At 39.8% G+C, this 17257-nt stretch overlaps 1 protein-coding gene across 2 annotated transcripts in view; it reads right to left on the bottom strand.

Annotated features, from left to right (window-relative positions):
* Window positions 1-17257, bottom strand: part of LOC139731554 (probable JmjC domain-containing histone demethylation protein 2C) — a 177068-nt gene that overhangs the window by 120085 nt on the left and 39726 nt on the right. Inside the window, exon 1 of one of the 2 annotated variants that reach the window (XM_071642440.1) lies at window positions 644-670. The exons of the other annotated variant lie outside the window; for it this stretch is intronic. The gene's annotated coding sequence lies outside the window, so the exon portion shown is untranslated. Of the gene's footprint in view, window positions 1-643; window positions 671-17257 lie in introns of those variants that run through there. 2 annotated transcript variants of the gene reach the window in all.

The following is a 17257-nucleotide window of genomic DNA, read 5'->3' as shown; positions in this document are numbered from 1 at the left end:
TTTAGGGTAACGTTGCAATCATTAGCAATAGTGTCGATCAGTTACTCATCAATAGCTATGTGTGTCCGCTCCAATTCCGACAAACATTGAACAATGACAGACCTCCATGGGAGAGACTTACACAAACACACCACGCATTGTCGGAGAATTGTTACGCATCAGCTCAGTCTATCAATACTCGATTCAACAAGAACAGATCAAAAGCCTAGTGGAGTTTCTCAGCATAGTATGCCATTAGACCTATACAGTACTATTGATTTGTGCGATTGTCAGTCGGCCTCAGAGGTGCAAATATCCGAGGTGACACATTCACTTCCACTGTTCCAGACACAGACAAGAAGAAACAGAATGTCTCCATCACACACACACACACCCATGGGTTTGACAAACACTTCACCTCTAAACAGTAAACTTGCTTTATAGTGCTGTGTATATTATACCCCCCCCCCCACACACACACAATCATATTTCCATCTTGCGTTTCCCACACACTATAAACATACATACACTCATATAATTATGTAGGGAGAGGATAGGAGATGTACATGACAACTCCTTATCAATTAACACTGAGGCTCAAGAAGTTGACCACACACACATGGCACAGTAGAAGCTACTCTTCTGAAAATGCAGCTCTGCCTACCTGAGTACTTAAAAGCACAGGCCTCTTTGTGTAGATGAGCAAATGTACACAAAAACCTCCCAGCGTTCGACTGGGAGTAGGGACGATAGACGACAGTGGACAGACTGATATCCTTCAAGATCTCTCTCCCTCTCTCTCTTTCTTTCTCTCCTGTCTATATGCTTGGCATGGACAACAACAAGAATCCAACCACAGATGCAGCAGCAGAGGTAAGAGACACACATGCACACACAAGAGAGGTGAGGCAAAGAACTCAGTAGAGAAAGGGGACGACAAGCACAAAGATGGCGGTTGAATTCGTAGAAGTCTGCGGGAGCCTTCAACGAGAGAGAGGGAAAACCTCCCCTAGTAGCCAGCATCGCAGCCAGCGTGCCTACATGACACCGATAATCCAAGTTGAATGCCCTTGGGGCACACACACATACATGGCATGGAGGGAGGTGGAGCTGTGTATAGTCCGTGTGGAGAGGGGTAGCCCACACTCAAGCTGGCTAGTGTCTCTTCACAGAAGTGGTGCTACCACACACCTCCACAGGAGAAATCCATTACAGGCGACCTCTCGCATCATGATAGCGAGATCAATAGAGGAATTTGGAGCTGGGGGGAGAGGGGTCGAGGGAGAGGCTGTATTCATCTAGCTGGGAATTAGCAAAGGGCATGGAAGGCAGGATAGATGAGTGGTAATATCACAAATAATCACACAGGCTACATGTGACACACACAGAACTTTTCACATTCTATTTTTTTCCCCCTCAATGAAACGGATGGGAAGAGAATACAGACAGTGCAGATTTTATAGAGTTTGTACAACCCTGCCAATTATTCACTTCCCATGAACAGGGGAATTAAGCGTATTAGTGCAGCGCGCTTGAAATCACATGTTGACGAGATTGATCTGGGTTCCACTTTTTTTTCCTCTCCTCCCTTGGCAAAGACATGCGTCATCTGTCTTGCACTTTCCTAACCACTCATAATTTACAAACATTTAGTGGTACACACAGAAATACATTGCAGTGATGTGTTGATGAAATAAATTCCATTTCAAATCTACAAATCCTTCTCCAATCGCCTCTTTCTCTTCCTCCTCCTTTCTTTCCATCATCTCTCGACAATCATTTTCACACCAGATCTGCTCTCTCTCTCTTTTGCTCAAATCTGTCTCCACGCTGTAGTCTCAACCTTTCCATTCTGGATGGTGGCCCGCCGCGCCGCGTTTCTAGGCAGCAGGAAATGACAAAGTGTCAGAAGGGAAGAGTGCTTGTTGGGTGCATACAGACATGAAGAGAGATGAAGAAATAGGAAAATAGTAAGGGGGTGGGGGAGAGGGGATTCCTAAATGGCACATGGCTGCACAGAAAGTGGGAGTCTGTAGCCTTCGATTAGCCCAGCGTGAGATAATCCATTAGTGCTGATGAGACGCACCATGCTCCGATAAGTCCGCTGCTCGTTATTGCACCCAGTCTACCAGCATTAGTATGGCCACTCCCTCTTTGTATTGAAAAAAAAAAAAATGTTCTCACACCAATTTAATGATTGGGATATCAACAAATGCGTGTTGTGAACTAACTCATCCTTCACATTTGCCAGTAAATAATTTCTGTGAATTTCCGCTTAACTCTAACCTTGCACTCTCTCTCTCTCTCTCTGTCTTTTTCCCTTTCTATCTCTCATCATATCAATGCCAGAACTGTACGTATCTGATTTATTAAGCAATAACTGCAATGCATGCATTTTGTTTTTCATACTTTGTCCCCCTCTTCATTATATGTAGGCGACCTACAGAAGAAATCTTTTCTTACATGTAGTACACATAAGTACCTAACTTTTACATGTAAGTTAGTGTTTGGTAATTGGATATGCTACTGGACTAACAATGGCAGGGATTTGAAAACTAAGATATTAATTTCAATCAATTTTCCTCCTGAACAACTCTTGAGAATATCTAAAAACCCGTGTTCGGCTGAGCCTTGAATATACCAGTAGTGAATATCAAAGAGCATAGCTGCTCTGTGCAGTCCATTTCCTTACAGGGTTAATGGACCTACATTTCTAGCTTAGCCTTGACTACTAATTTACATAATGTTAATATTTGAAGAAACAAAACAAAACAAAAACAAGAGACTGCTGACAGGTTGCTATCCCTTGGGTTGTTAATTAAACTCTGCCACAAAATCGTTCATGAAAAACATGAGTACAATGTGTAGTCACATCAAAGCCTTGGGCATATCCAATAGCGATAAAAACGCAGTACAAATAATTAGGCTAAAAGCCTATTCCTCTCTCCATTTAACAAATACTTAAGTATTTTTGCCTTGAATGCAAAAGGTACACTATAGGCCTACAGCTTACAATACCATCAAATACACTCATGGGGGAAAAAAAGGTGCACATCTATGATAAAACTTGCTCTTCCTGAGGAATTTGTGAAGTCTTGCAAAATTTGTATGCCTCTTGAAAGCTGATAAAATACTTTGATTCAATGCATTTCATTCATGTCATGAAGACACATCTTAGAAAAGGTACAAAAATAAGTGATAGTCCTGCATATTATTGTCTGATTCAGATCAAACATTCCATCTTTGACAGATATACATACATGTACATGTATGTATATACATGAGATTATAAGCACACATAGTTACCACTCTATGAATCCATTTAGTGTAGAAACATCATCCAACGACATTCATCAATGCTACACAGCTAGATCAAAACAGTCAAGCGAGATAACCCTGCAGTAAAAAGTATGCAATTGAAGTCATTTGACAACCGCTTTCACTCGGGGAATCGACAAATCACAACTTGGCAATGACTGCCATCTCTCTGTCACATAGGCCGCAGCCATAATCACTGCTGCTGGCAAACCACTTTAGACAAAAGGGACAACAGGATATGGCACGAAACCTGGCAGGAAGCTGCGCAAGTTTTCCCCCATCACAGAGCGAGAAGTAATTTGTGGTGATTATCTGGACACCTGCGAAAGCCACAATCACACTATCCATTTGAGTCACTGTGCATACTTTGGTCGTCTTATATCTTTAAAGGAAAAATCAACTCGGAGCAAACATTCATTTGCTTTTGTTTTACCTGTTAAATGAAAACATGTCAATCAGTTTAAAATTGTGTCCGACTCAGGCAAAAAACTTCAAGTTATAATATATATATATATATATATCCAAAGTCACTTCATGAATGTCAATATCTTGTGGAGACCACAAATAAACTGTCTTAATTACATGACCTTGAAAATGCTCCCTTACCAAAAAAAAAAAAAAATCTTAAACTGTTTTGTACTAAGAACATTCAAAGGTAGGATCTGTTGGTGTTGTATTTTTTTCTACAGCTGCAATAAGGGATGAACTCCTGTTGGAGCAGTGTGCACAAGATATGTTGAGTCATGCGGCAACTACTATCACTCAAGAAAAGGTAAAGTTGGTGACATACACGTGGACCTACATTCAAGTCCAGTGACTAACATTCATAGACCTTCATCTCCTTCCTTGCTATATTATTTCCATTCACAGATGCTGTAGTCATTGCCTAGTGACCCCTAGACATCAGCAAAGAGTTACTACTCATCTAGATATAATAAAAACAGAAACAATGTTGATTGGTTTTCCTATCCCCACCCATCATTTCCTAAATGTGGTAGTTAGAGCAGTGACACACTTGTTGTCTACCAACTGATTTTGAGGGTAGAACAAAATATATAACATCTAATAAAAAGTATTATGTGTAATTTAAGACAAGTGTGGCCAATATCATGACTGTCACATGAGAGTCACCATACATGAGAATAGAAAGCACAACATGCAATATAAACTTTTATGGCTTCTTTCTACTCAACAGCAGGACGCCTGATATAACTAGATAATGAACATTATTCCTCACATGGATGTATCAGCTAATGAACTTTGCCTTGCAACTGATTGACAGAAAAAAATCTGCAAACTTATGTATGACTGCTGATTCTGTCATCAACATAATCTACACTATGCAAACAACCGAGCTATCTATTTCAACATACAGACAAAAATATCTCATAACTTAACACTTCTTATCTCCTTAAGAAGAGCAAGATAGAGTTCCTTTTGTATCTACTGATATTTCTGCAACTCACCAACTTTTCTACTTGCACTCACTCCATCATCTGCATTAAAGTGCACTTATTGCATTACACTATTCCAATACTTCTCTAGTTTCATGAGCATGATATCAAGAAACTTGTATCAGGTTGACTGGATATATTTATTAGCGGGCTGTTCATTATGCAAACCACATCAATACACATTGAAATCTAAGGAGCGTCACTGGAATACGACTGGGGATGACGTTTAAACTAGCACTGATGGTTCGTCAGAGAGTAAAATGGGGGGGGGGGGGGGGGGAGGTGCACGGAAGAAGAATGTACATTGACTGCCCTAATGGACTGACTCTTTCATGATGTAATGAACAAGGCACTTTAGCTTCAGTAGTCATCAATTGACACCAAGCTAAAAATGTTCAAATAAAAATCATGGCAGTTCGTGGTAAAGAGATGAAAGGGGGGGGGGGGGGGGGAGAACAAATATGGATAGAAGCACGCTTTCACATCAGTGCCTGAATTAAGCCCAGTTACGCTTTACTCGGAAGACGAAGAGAGAGCTCTGTAAATTGCTCGGCCTTGATTAGCCTAGAATGAATGGGAAGCCCGAACAAAATTGCAGTGGTATCCACTTATGAGTGAATCAATATTAGCAACCACACTCTAGTCAACACAATGGGGTCAGAGGCACACTGAAAAGTGTTTGGAACTCAAATCAATACAGCTCAGCTGGTTCACACAGGCTAGACCTGCCTGGGCAAGCAAGCCTTTTGTGATCTCACTACACTTCTATTTTCACATCATGGCAAATATTCATGCAAGCAAATCTAAGCGGAAAAGCAAGAATTCTGAATGAATTACACTATAGCAACAAACAAAAAAAGAGAAAAAAAAATATCTCAAACAGGCTTTGGTACTGTATCAATCATAAATACCTCTGATAGTATCAGATGCCTCTGCCTTAAGCCAATTATCATACCATGCTCACCCAATAACAATCCCAGACAGGATTAGCTTGCCAATGTCATCCCTATACACACATTGCGCGCTTAGCAGCCACAAGGCCTATGCAGGGCTCCCTCGCTTGTTGATTGACCTTTGCCATGGAAGTGGGAGAGATCCACAGGCGACAGAAAGAAAGAGAGAAATATACAGAGATGGAGAGAGAGGGGGAGAGAGAGAACCCGGCTGGCTGCCGGAACTACTTTTGGTTGTCTGCTGAATTTGCTCTCCCAGCAAGAGTGTGTCAGTGCTTGTGTGTGTTTCATCTTTTCACATGGTGTGTTGGTGTGTGGGGGTGTGTGTGTATGTGTGTGTGCAGTACAATGCCTTGTTATGTGCTCGTGTTTGTTCTCAGTCACTGACCCTTGGGTGTGCTGTCAAGCAATGTGTGTGGAGTGTATTGGTATGGGTAGGTTTTTTTTTTTGTTGTTTGCAGTCATTCAATCTAAACAAGGTTCCCTTTGTTGCATGGCCATGAAGATTATTGACTACTTGTTGAGCAAGGTGCAGGCAGGGAGCCAGGGAGCAAGGACGGAATACGACAGGGAAGTAATTTATCACAGGTATGCAAATTATGACTGTTCCAGCCACTCCAATAGTAGTTTCCAAATAAACAGATCCTATTATAGTCATGCTTTTTACAGATGCTTACATTCCAAAACACATTCAAGGAACACATCACTACTCTATAGCATAATACCATTTTAGACCTGAAAGTCAAGCCAAGTCAAGACAAACATTTAAAGTTTTAAATAAAGGAAGTCTGGTAAAAGTAAAATCTCATAATCCTTATCATCACACCAAGGACTTCTATCAGACTAGCAAAAGTCAACAAACCAACACACGCTCACAATCTACTGACTAAATGTTTCAGAGGTTGGAATTGAAACCAAGGACATAGATCATTACATACACACGCACACACATGGACACACACACACGCACAAACATTGTCCTGAATACAAAACTGGCATGACCATTGTAGACAGCCTACCAATTCTTTTTTCCACAATAGCTTAGTTTCTAGGCAATACTTAATTGCGCTTCTCAGAAGTAAGAACTGGGAAGATCAACATGTGGTAAGAATGCTGTCTTGCACTACACCACAAAACAAACAACTGCATAAGCACAAAAGGGGGACTGCAATATATTCATAGACAAATAATTCTTTAAATCCATGACCCGAATTGATTCCACCAATGCATCACCTTCCCTCCCCCACATAGCAGTGATAAGAAGAGCAAATGGAATGAAAGGTAACCCTCAATTACTCTGGTGAATAATTCATTCATTCATTCCAAAGTCAGCTCATAATTTCCCCCATGTCAGACAATTGTGAGGGTGCTGAATATTAATGCCAATCTGTCGCCCTGTGTATGAACTCTTTGGATAGACATTACTCATCATATGACATCGCCTGCTCCAAGGTTATACAGTAAATTGCCTGGCACTTGTGCTTATGTCTCTCTTGTGCAGGCTGTTAAAAGTACACAAGTTTGTACAAACTTCACCAAGATTAAAGGACTCTTTCAAAATGTTTTTCTTGCAAGTCTTGCTTGATCATAAGAGATGCTGTTAAATTCATTTTCACTGACTGTCAGATCAACACTAGAATTGCATTGGCATCTGTCCAACAGGATTTGGCTACTGTTAAACCACAAAAGCGTTCGCATGCATTTTGATTTTGTGAATTTCATGAGAGCCAAGATTCACGGAATTAAAATGCACATGAAAGTTCTTGTCTACACTACATGCATAGAATGCCAGTGGCAATTCAGGAAAATTTCATGCCGCGAAAAGAAAACCATTGGCTCAAAAATGTGAAAATTTCATGTTGCAAAAATATCTTGCTTTCTTTGTTTGTTTAGGTTCCCCTTTACAATCATAATGGGAAATTGTACCATCACTGACAATCTCCTTGCACAAAAAAAAAAGCATTTTCTTTGCAATGTTGGCTATTGCTAAGCCCCATAAAAATTGAACATGTGAATGCCAAATACAAACATGCAAACAAACATGTGTACATGAAGTTCGTCCGTCAGCTCCCTACTAAACACCAAACAAAAATATTAGCTTCATTAAAGATATCAACTAAAAAATGAGAAGGTAGCTGAGTAGTCACTTTTGAAGAACATTGACTTATGGGTACATTTTGAAGACATTAGTTTTGGCGGGTGCTCATCATTAAACATAAAAATTAAGGGATAGTACATATGACTCCACCTGAATAATAGGCTACTTATGAAAAGAACACATTCTTAGCAAAGGTAAAGCAAAAACATTCATTCACTCATTCATATCTTTTATTTCCACACAGGCACTTGCTTCATCCACAGGCTAAAGCAAGTGTTCAAATGCACTATGTTCAAATGCACAATGAAGTATGAAAGTTCCATGTATATCAGTATAACATCAGTGAATAATACAGTGCAGCTTCTTGCCTACGTTCCTGCAGCCCTCCACCCCCCCCCCCCCCCACAGAACATACCAGAACATGTCTGCAACACAACATCCAATTACATTCTACTTGTTTTCCAAAACAATTTCATGCAGCTCTAGTTCCATCATACCTATTTTCTATCAACCTCCAATCTCGTACAGACAGCCGTGTCTACAGCGTGGTTCGGCCCATGCTTCTAGCCGCCATAGCCACTCCAACCCCGTTCCCCACTAATCAAAACTTTATGAGATGGCATCTTTGAAGATGGGGGGGGGGGGGGAGGGGGCAGGGTGGCTGGTGGGGTATCTCTTAATATCTGCATCTAGCAAAATTGGGATTTCAGAGACAAAGAAGCAATCATCCGCTGCTGTTCATACTCATGTCAGACAGCTGAATAACAGACTCGGCATTTTTATAAGACCTTGAAAACGTACAAAGACACAGAAACATATTCCAAGCATGTGAGTGCCTGTGCGAGCATACAAATTTTATGCTGAATTGGTCAGCATGTTCAAACAATGACTGAAAATTATTGAGATCTGAGTCCATTTACAGGTGTGATTAAGACATGTTCCTTTCATTAATCTAGCTACAATGTATCATATGATTAAAAATAACTTCCCTAATAAAAAAAAAAGGACAAAGATCACCTACATCTTGTAAGACTGGGGAGTTTTGTACAATATCGATCAAAAAGACCTATAGTAAGCAGTGTACACAGAGATGTATGCATTAGTATGGAAACACAAGCGGTACAATAACTGAAAAAAAATACACACAAAGGCAAACAACTACAATAGCGTGTAACTGGTAAAAAAAAAAAAAAAACAAAACAAAACTGCTTGAAATCAAAGATATACACAACTGTTCCATTGGGAATGACCTCTGAAAATATTTCTGCATGTGTGTGTGAATGACTCCATGAATCCTCAACTGCACAGACGAAGAAAAAAAAAATACACCTATTAAGAGTGACCTTATCATCTTCTCTCAGCATTTTGTAGGGAATAATAATCGTCGAGTCTAACTGCCCACATCACTCTAAGCACTGCTGATGGCCTTCAGGAGGACAACTAGCCATTGTGAATTGATAGACAATGAGAAAGCATTTGCTCTCATGGGGGGGGGGGGGGGGGGGTGTAAAAGAATTGAGCAGGCCAGAGAGACTAAAAAATTGCAATCAGCTACTACTGTTGAGCAGGTAAGAGGTAGAGGTAATGGAAAAATGCCCTCTGCGCTTCTGGGAAAACTAATTCGCAAGTCGGCTGAACGAGGAAGCACTCTCTCTCGAGATCGACACCACAGCAGCAGCCCCTGAGTCCATTTACACTGCTGGGTTCTCCCCCCTCTGCTGTGTGACTCGACATAATAAATATTTGTGGTCTGAGAAACCACAGCGACATCACACAATGGACACAAAGGGGGTGAGGGCAAGCAAAGGAAATGGATTGAGCATCAATTGCAGAATTTCAGCGGCGATGCTAATATGAGAAATGCATTCTGCATTTCACATTTGGTTAACCAACTGTTGAGCTCTTTTGGTAGTTGGGGGAGAATATACAAAAACATAATCAGTAACACGTGCCCCAACATTAGAAACGCTTTTTGTGTTCGGTGATTATCCCCTCTGAAAATATCCACCTTTGCTCTTTATTCTTATGATACCAATGGGTGACCTTCGGTCATTGGTTTATCTCTTAAGAGACATCCTCACACAGAGCTCCACCACATAATACCAAGGCATTATCGTATATGATAGAATGGGCGTTTTGAATAAAAGCCGTTGTAAGATCCACATAATACACAAAAGGACTTGCCTGAGTTTCTGCTGAATGCATTCTAAATATCAAACGCTATCTAGCATCCAGGTTCTCTGAATTAAGTGTGTGCAATGCATACATTTCTACTAGTAGTAGGCATTTTAGGTGATTTTTCAAAATGATATAAGGCCAGGAAAAATTAGTGTAGAATGAAAGCCCTACTCTTCCCATTCACAAATCTTTTTGAATTTTTCAAATCGGTCAAGCGGTTGCAAAGATATAGGCGTTTTAATGTCACAAGACATGCCCATTTTTCAACCCGGGGTCAAAGGTCAATCTTTTGTTTTACTTTGTTTTAACAATGGCACCGCCTAAGCATGTACACAGACAACTAAATTGCCTATAATTCCTTTACTGTTTGAAGTATGACAATGAAACTTGCAGGATATGAAGATGATAGATTGTGTCACAATTTTGCACTGTTTTTAAAGAAATATGATTCATATTTTGAAAATTATGAATATTAATATTCATAAAAATGCATATAAATACTTGTAACAGAGTGATGAATCACAATAACTCAACAAAATTTGCAGGATAGCTTTGTAGAATATTTTCCCACAAGTCTACAATAATTTTTTCATGAACATTACATTAAAAATATTAATATCAATATTAAAAAGTAAAATATAATGTATGTTGATTGGTAATGGTTAACAATACCAGGAAAAAAATGCAGATTTGCTAAATGACATGTTTTGCCAGAATCCTGTCAGAAGGCCACATTAATATTATTCATACAAATATGAATACTGATATTCAGATGAAGATATGAATATTAATATTCATATTGGTCCATATATTTCTGGCCATAAATGTTCGCAATATCTGGGTGGAAGTTGCCTTTCATCTTCATATCACTTTCTGCCACAACTCTGCAATAGTATCAAATTCATATTTTTCATTTTTTGACAAATATGAATATCAATACTATATATATACACACACACACACACACACACACACACACAATCACACAATTCATGGCACACATACATCTTTTGCAGTTCGCAGGTATAGAAACAAAGCACTACAAAACGCAAGTTCAATAAATCGTTGAGAAATGTATAGATGTATTCTGCCATGTGATTTCAAATTCACTTTATGTTCACTCTACTGGAGTTGCCTTCAAAGAAATACAGAGCAAAAACCTATATCAAGTCTCAGTCAGGTTTTAAATTTTGGGTTTGAAAAATGCATACTGATGCAGTACTGGGAACACATGGATAATCAGCACTATCCAAACATTATAACAGTTCCACTTATATAACACATGTGGAAGCACACATTAAGTGTGAAGAACATGTGTGACTTATATGTTATATATGACATCAAACACCAATGATCGGCCTCTATCAGGGAGCTGAATGTGAGTGGGGCAGCGATGAGCCTGCAGAGGATTCTTCTAGCAGCTGACTTGGCTGGACGGCAGAAAGGTTTGTTGGGCCTGTTACATGTCGTTGAGAGGATCCACTTCCAGCTTGGCCAGAGGGAAACACATTCATGTTCTGTTATAAAGAAGTATGATCAATATTTGATTACTTTACATTGATTTTATTAGATTAAAAAAATAGTTCAGAGTCCTGGCTACATGTACAGTAATCACAGATTAACAATCTGTTTTGCAAAACGTTATCCAGATTATGAATTTATAAAGCCTGTGAAAATCTTGAGGCAAAATTTTAACAAATTTCTTAAACAAAAAAACAACAACAACATATATAGAATTGCAGTCTGTAAAGTTCAAGTTTGAAGTGTCACAATTTTAGGATAAGACCTTGCTTATTTGTCTCGCCCTCACTGGCCTCAGATTGTGTGTGCATGCATGTACGTACATGTTCACATGAAAAACCAGAAATCTAAAAATAATAATAAAAATAAAATAAAATAAATGAGTCACAATTTTGGGGGTTAAAGATGGATATATATAACATAAGGAATGAACTTAAATTTTTCTAACCTGAACTTGGATTTTGTTTGCTGGCTACACCACTGCAGTCACCTTCAACATCCATGACAATAAGAAGGCACACATACCCACCCAGTCACCTGAAAATAAAGTCGTAATCAAACTGACATGAATTACTCTAAGAATACGAAGATTGAAGGCTTCAGGCTACTCTGTAGGAAATACTAATGAATTGACAGTCAAGCGCTTAGTGTCTCATATAATCATCATCACTAGTCTGATCAATCTTGGTTCTTCTTCAAGCACACTGTCTAAATATCGAGCCAAGACTCATGAATGTTTCTGCTCAAAACTTGAGTTGAAACAAAACACTAAATATCAATTTATCAGTCACAGAAAATTAAATGTAAATGGTGTAATTTCTGCTTTTTATATTTACGTAGGTTGACGTTAGTGACATAGCTAGGCCTAGTGCCCTCTTTATTAGCACGAGCAGCACTAAGTGCTGATATTTGTCATACACTTAAAAAATTACGGTAATTTCCCCTTCCTCCCAGCTCAGTGGTGTTCAGTACGAAGAATCAGAGAATGAATTCTGTAATTACGTAAAATACTTCACAGTAATTTTACTCCTGTAATTTCACAAAATATAACTATACTTGGAATACCAGGTTACAAGTAAACTGTTGTACTGAAGTTTGAATTGTAGAAACTGAAGAAATTTTCCAAAAATTCTTGCAAGTTGCAAAGAAGTCTTTTCAAGTTGCTACTGTCTGTAAGTAACTCTAGCCCGACCAGACGCTAAAAAAAAAATCATCGGTGTTACTCCGGCCTCCAATCTGACTTGTATACTAGTACTGTAACTCAATCTGTCAAATGTTCATAGTTTTTAGGTCGTCCAGAGGGGATATTTGAGAGAGACACTTCATAACAACTAGGGATTTTGAAAGTTGCTGTCAAAATAATCCGATCGAATTTCGATCAAAGTACGAAGTGGAACAAAGCCTGCTCTGCTCTGCAGGTCAGGTGTACACAGTACAGTAGCTCACATACATAACGTGTACTGTAGTATTGGCAAGTCAGCGTGCACGATCGTGACCACTACATTGATCAAAACATACGGTCGGTAACAAAAACCTGATCATAAATCTGACATTCAAACCCGAAATTTTCGTGAAGGATAGTATAAACTAAATATGGAAACAAATTAAGTCACTCTTGGGGGGTCGTGCCACAAGGGATTTTGATTAAAACATCGTCGATTCCTTCGTACCAACAGCAAGGGTTATCACACATCGCATTTGTTGTTTACCGTACTTGTTTACAACACATACCAAACGGAACGATCCATTCGCCATGCAGGTAAATCAACAGAATGAGGTAACTGAAAATGCAAACTTTGCCACAATGATGACCGGATATTTAATCGATTGGCATTAAGATTACTCTTCACTATTAATAAAAATGATCAGCAGGCCAGCATCGTCTTTTACAAAGCTATAAAAAGACCACACACTCAAACATCGCAACACTACGATACCTGTCCGTAATGGATCGTTCACGTAAACAAATCACTGCTCGACATGCTCTCAGCTGTCGACAGCTGCGTGATTGCAGTAAAAACTCGCTCGGAAATTGAACGGACAGTGCTGCCTAAAAATCACTCTAGCATCAAAATGAAATCATTTTTCACCATGAAACTTCACATAAAGTTTTTTGAAACATGATATTATCTACTTACGTGTGAAATGGACGGATCTTGGCGCATCTGGATAATGAAATCTTCGAGCAAACTTTTCTTTTAGCTCAGACGTCATGAAGCTTCACGATAGGTGATCCATTTCACATATCATCGGAATTGTCAATGTTTACTCTGTCTGTTCGGATACTTTTGGAAATTCATCAACCAATCACATTGATGCTATGACCCTCGGAAGTTAGCGAGGTATTCCGAGCAATTTCGGAGAGTTTCTGAAAAGACGGTGCCGTCGACCCAAAACTCTTCTCGGCAGCGCTGCACACGCAAACCCTATGGAGTGACCTTCACGCCCCATAGACTCAGTGTGGGGCAGCGGAGCGGTTGAAAAAAAGTGTCACGTGACTGAAAGGCCTACTAGTAGACATTAATAACCCATACAGTTCAAGAAATAAGTTTCTAGGGAAATTTGATTGAATGCAATGCTCTGTAGACCTTTTACCCCTTCCCTCAGGATTTTTGTTAATTGATTTATAGATTGGGGGGGGGGGGGGGGGATATCCAATCTGAGCAGACAGAAAAACATGTCAAACTTTGACCCAACTTATTTTCATTGATCATAGCCGTAATGACTCTGAAGTAGACAGGAAGAAGAAATTAATACATTGACAGCACAAAACCAAATATGGTCACATCAACTACAGGTTGGAAAGAAGGCAATGATTTTAAAAAAAAAAGAAACAGTATGATTTTGGAGGTGTGTATGTTTACATTGATTGACCAACTGATTACATTGTGAGAGTAAGGGGGGGGGGGGGGGGAGAAGACTTGACACCAAATAGGCTCACATGTTGCACATTCCAGCAGTGTACATTCCCAACTCAACCTCAGATAATGAAATCAAATCAGCTAATGCAGTGATCTTGACAGAAGAAAATATGAAGATTGGGAGGGGGAGTAGAGAGAGAGAGAGATGGGGATAGGGAGAGGAAGGAGTTTGTAGCCTTCAGCTGTGCCTGCAGTCAACTTCCCCTGAGCCTTTACTCGCTCTGATCAGAAACTATGACAGGAATGCATGTTGTATGTGCGGCGGGAGATAAAATCCCATGAACTTTGCCTGCGAGTTCGCTCTGAAACCCAATCTGGAGTGAGTCAGTGGGAAAAGCTGAATGTGGGTAGCTTGCTGGCTTTTTCTCTGAAGAAGCATACGCCGAGGGGGGGGGGGGGGAATAAATGAAATTAAGCACAAACACTCTACAACTAGGAAGATGCAAGCCCTTTTTTGTGTGATTTGGGGAAGGGGGAAAAAAAAGAAGAGAAAGAGAAGAAGAATAAGAGGAGCAGCCCAAGGGAAATTAGCAAAATGATTCAGAGTGCGACAGCAGGCAGGGAGGTTCAGTGCGAACTGACTGGGAATTCCATCAAACACAGAATGAGAACCAGCATTTACAACACAAAGACATCCATCTTCAATTCAAAGTGTCCAGTCTACGAAAAGGTAAACTTTTCCCAGTTTGCACTGCATGCTAATCCAGCCTTGTTCTTGGCAATGTAAACTGCAAATTCTGATCACTCACACACAAAAGCACAAACACACACACACACACACACACACACACACACACACACACACACACACACACACACACACACACACACACACACACACACACACACACACACCACAACACAGTATGTAGGCATAAGTCTCCTTCCACAAATGCAAGATATAAAACTCACCAGACACAACTTGCCTTTCTTACTACTTGTTATAATTCATTACCCAAAATAGTGCTGAAAATTAAAAAAAAAAAAGATGAAGAAAACTGGAGAACACATTACTACACGTTTATCTCACCAAGATCGAATTTTACACATGTCTGATCTTAACCTTTTACAGGCTCAGGTTCTGTCAGTCATCTTGTGAATTTAGTGACGCCACATTCAGCAGAAAATAATGCATTATTTAATCTCATTTGAATTCATGACGTTAAAAAGGGAAGCAAAACTGCTAGTGGCTTTGAATTGATCACGCTAGGAATGGAGGAAAAATGAAAGTTAAAATGGAATAAATGTTTCTCTCCATTCTCTTCTCTTTTCTCCTAAACCATGGACATCATGTATATTGCATCTTTGCTCAGTTCAAGAAGTGTCTGTTTTTTCTAAACAAGTGAATCAGACATGCATAGTTATGAATCAATTCCTGGGAGAGGTTTTCTTGATGAATCATCGCTGCTACACTACATTTGTGATGACCATTTTCTTTTTTTTTTATTTACTTTTCTGCAGGTCCCACCTTAATTTGGAATGAGGGTCGGCCATGACAAGGAAAAGGCAGGCGTCCCAGACAAAGTGATATATGACCCCTGACAGCAAGATGACATTTACCCCTGCTCCCATCATCCCCCTCCCCTCCTTCGCTCTGCTTGCATGCAGGAGGAATTGCAACCATTTGAGGGTTTGCCCCTGACCTACATTCCCCAGTCATAATTTGTTGGTTGTTGTTGTTGTCACAGTGCTGTAGCTTTAGGCAGAGGGGTTGCTACACAGGAACATGGGAAAGGTGGATACGTGGTACAGTGCACTACCAAAGTGAACGTGCAGTACCTCTTGGAACTCTGCTAATAGGGTGTGTGCAATATTACACACATCCTCTTGTCACATAAAGTTAAGGTCACAGAGAGGGGGGAGGGGGAGGGGGAGAGAGAGAAGGAAGAAGGGGACAGTGTGTGTAATGCTTGACATTACACATTACACATTTACATGAGTTGTTATGTGAAAACTGTGGCAATGGTTTTCTTTGAAGGGGGAACAATGCCTGATAAAGGGATAAGATACAAACAACTCTGCTGAAATCACTATCATTTCCCCAAGCTCTGATGTGTGTATTTTTCATTGCCGTTTTCCCCCCTTTACCGTTCTGACGGATGTACACAATCTACCAGCAGCGGAAAACAGTTGAGCTCTACAAGTGTGGACAAGATCCTCCCCTGACCCAAATTTGTTTCTTCATTCATTGAATATTATGTTACTCATGATCAGAGCACAGAGAGTACAACATGTAAACAGGTAACATTATAGATGACACAAGGTAAACAATTCAAAGTCATTTTGCATGTACTTCTCACCCCTAGGCCATGAGAATATAGCAAAAATTATATCTATATAACATTATCAAATTCCATGTACAAGGACAGATAACACATGTGACTTGGCTAGATACAAGACTCCACATTTTCCTGATGCACTATCAACAAGGTTGCTTTGCAAGCTCTAGGAGATGGTCAATGTGCACAAAGAACCCACCACTAATGGGTGTGTGGAGGATTAGAAATGCAGAACACACCCCCTTGTTTGCTAGGTGGCTCTCCAACCTAGCTGTTGAACAAAAAAAAAAAGAAAAAAGAAAAGGAAGAAGAAGAAAAGATCAGCATCTCAACCAGTCTACAGCCCTTGTTCAAACACTGTAATGGGTCAATAGATTGTGTTTGCACAGGACACACAAGGCAGTTTTCACCTGCCAAAAGATCTCTTATCTTCACCTGTTGGAATGGGTCTCTTTAGCACAGTGCGCAGGTGAACATATAGGCCTACACGTATACAGTTTTTGTAGGGCCTATATAATATAGGCCTATAAGTATACTTTTTTTTTTGGGGGGGGGG

The sequence above is a fragment of the Diadema antillarum genome, unplaced genomic scaffold (assembly GCF_040938485.1).
Source record: "Diadema antillarum isolate AM-2024a unplaced genomic scaffold, OU_Dant_1.0 seq00000378_RagTag, whole genome shotgun sequence".
In the NCBI taxonomy this organism is placed as follows: Eukaryota; Metazoa; Echinodermata; class Echinoidea; order Diadematoida; family Diadematidae; genus Diadema; species Diadema antillarum.
This window is presented reverse-complemented; position numbering and strand designations above follow the sequence as displayed.